This window comes from Podarcis cretensis (genome assembly GCF_951804945.1).
Source record: "Podarcis cretensis genome assembly, chromosome: 1".
Taxonomy (NCBI): Eukaryota; Metazoa; Chordata; class Lepidosauria; order Squamata; family Lacertidae; genus Podarcis; species Podarcis cretensis.
The window spans coordinates 110,981,713-110,984,699 of NC_137170.1; the positions used below are offsets into that span (position 1 = coordinate 110,981,713).

The window sequence follows — 2,987 nt, forward strand, 5'->3', positions numbered from 1 at the left end:
TGCTTGTGATCAATAAAGTTTGCGGTGGAGAGTGATTTATTTACAGCAGGGTATTATGTAGAGAAAGAGCTGTGATATTTCCACAGGCTTTGACGGCATAATGGGCCCCTCTCAATCCTTACATGGAAGGGTTAGATTGTCATGGCTGCTCAGGCAGTATTCAAAACGTTATCTGATCAGCCTTAAAGACTTCAGAACGAGACAGATGATTAGTTACCCTAAACGATCCTCATCATGCAGAAATTGATGATTTAATATAGTCAATGACAGACGATTCCATTTGTACTAGATAAAGTGTCTGTGGTTTGTATCAATCATAATAGAGTTATTATTGAGCATAAAAGAAAAGCATGTTTAATATCATTAATTCCAGATATGTCGCTTTGCACATCTGGCATTCATCCATAGAGCAGAACCACTCCAGGCTATCATTCCTGCTTGTGCGCTGGTGACTCCAGTGTTTTTTGTAATTTCAAAATGTTTTTCAGCACCTCCAGCTAGGTGCAATAACAGTTTACAGATTACCTATGTCATCACATTTTGACAAACTTCTCAATCTGATGTGACCTTCATCTTTAGCCATCTGCTTGCCTTTGTTTCTTCTTCTTCTTCTTCTCCTCCTTTCCTTTTCCTTTTTTTTTTTTTTTTAATAAACCTCCACAGCTTAAAGCGGTAGTAGTTTTGTTCCATATTCTTCTAGGTCAACATCTTCACCTGTGCAAATCCAAACACATAGGCTGCAGTTTGAAAGGCGGCAGCCTGGGTTCAAGTCCCAAAATGATTGGCGTTAAGTGACCTCTCTGCTGTATGTTTTTCATCACTCTTGTCCAATGCATCTTGATTAGGCTTTCTATATTTAAAAAAAAAAAATCAAGGAGGAAGTGGATTCATCAGGAAGTGAACTCTGTCCTTGAGATGAGCATGCAGAAAATGCACAGAATTATGAAGAGCACATCAAGAACTCTGTGCTATTTCAAAAGCAGTGTATTTCTTTCTAGCATTTCTACACCAGTTCTCTCAAAGCAACTAAATGCTCAGTAAAACACAAAACTACTAAGAGATCTAGTGTGGTGTAGTGGTTAGAGTGTTGGACTAGGACCCGGGAGACCATGATTCAAATCCCCACTCAGCCATATAAAACTCCCTGGTGACCTTGTGACAGGAATGAGCTAGCGGTAAACTACACTGAGCAAGCAGAAATTAACTCGTTATTTGCACAGGAGTGTCAGGCCTAATGGGCACAGCAACTCTTCTCTGGCAAGTCTTGCCCCCATTAAGCTAGGGTTACCATATGTCCCCAGTTCCCAAGGACAGTCCCCAGATTTGCAGATCTGTCCCCGGACAAATTTCGTCCCCGGAATGTCCCCAGATTTGCAAATCTGTCCCCAGGAAACGTGACAGTGGCAGCCTCGGCAGCCTGGAGCCAGCCTGGTAGCACAGTTGGCTCTGGCTGGCTTCAGGAGTTGCTCGCTGCCGTGGTGCCTGCCATTTTTCCTCACCAAAAGTCCCCATATGATGTGTCTTGTGTGCAACACATCATATGGGGACTTCCAGCAAGGAAAAATGGCGGCAGCAAACAGCTCCTGAAGCCAGCCAGAGCCAACTGCGCTACCAGGCTGGCTTCAGCCTGCTGGCTGCCACTGCCACTGCCACTGCCAAAGGGGAACCGGGGACATCTGGCAGTGCAGATCTCCTGCCCCCTTCCCCCTTTGTTTTGACTGATCGGGAGAGGCTCGGGAGTCGCGGCTGGCCAGCCGTTGCCTAGTTTTTTAAAAGCTCTGTGCATTTATGTTTCACAGGGTGCGAAAGAAGGGCATTGCAGCTTGCCTGGCAGAGAAACCGTGTGCCTTGCGCCCTTCCTGGGCAACGCCCACCCATGACTCCTGAGCCTCCCCCGATCTGTCAAAACAAAGGGGGAAGGGGGCAGGCTTCCCATCGGGGAAGGCTTGGGATATGCATATGTTCTTGGGCCCAGGGTCTTTTGATTCTCCCTCCCCACGACTGACTCCCTGTTGCTACTCAGCATCAAAAAAATCCTGGGTTCATGTGCCAGGGTGGTGACTTTACTCGTCATAATGGAACAGGTGGTAAATCGATTTACGGTGAGAAGTTTGCTGATGAGAACTTTGTCCTCAAGCACACAGGTCTTGTCTATGTCAAATGCTGGTCCCAAGACAAATGGGTCTCAGTTCTTCATCTGCACTGCAAAAACTGGCTGATTGGATGGGAAACATGTGGTCTTTGGCCAAGCCAAAGAAGGAATGAATATTGTGGAAGCAATGGAGCGCTTTGGGTCAAGGAACGGCAAGACAAGAAAGAAGATCACCATCTCTGACTGTGGGCAGCTGTCATAAGATTCCTTTGTCTCAACAATCAACCATTCCTTCTGTAGCTGGGGTTAGTCCCCTGTAATCCTTGTGTTCCTCACTTACTACTGCTTTCCTACTGGGTTTCAATTTCTGCTCCCTCACAAGTCCAGTTGGACTGAAGACAACTTTGTTTGCAATGTGAAATAAAACAAGTTAAACCAGGAAGGAGGAGGTCCTCACCTCCCCACAGCTGCCTAAGTCCACTCCCCTCCAGGGTTTTCCCCCAAGCAATCTGAGACTGTGCCTACAGGAAGCTAACATTTCTACAAAACCCAGAGGAAAATATCAACAAGGGGTGTTTTGGAAGTATCCTTAGTATTCTTGACATCCATTGCATTGATTTGAAAGTATTCAATTTCGATAAGATCATGCCTGAAGTTCTTTGACATATGCAACAGAAGTCACAGTCAGTACTGCCATTGGTTTTTAATCTTAATAACTACACTGGATTATACCAACAGTTGTAGAAGGTCCCAGCCATCTTCTGTTATGGACTTGGGTGGTGAAATGACAGGTGCAGATACGAGTTGACTGCCAGTTCAAATGCAGGATAGTTTAGTGATGTTCATGGCTTTATTTATTATGTTTGAAGGGAGAGTAGAAAAGCAAAATAACATT

At 45.1% G+C, this 2,987-nt stretch overlaps 1 pseudogene across 1 annotated transcript; it reads left to right on the forward strand.

The window, feature by feature from the left end:
- The first annotated feature begins 2,029 nt into the window (after positions 1-2,029).
- On the forward strand, positions 2,030-2,530 carry LOC307213624 (peptidyl-prolyl cis-trans isomerase A pseudogene; annotated as a pseudogene). Its single transcript has one exon. The product of its transcript is annotated as a peptidyl-prolyl cis-trans isomerase A pseudogene (transcript).
- The last annotated feature ends 457 nt before the right edge of the window (positions 2,531-2,987 follow it).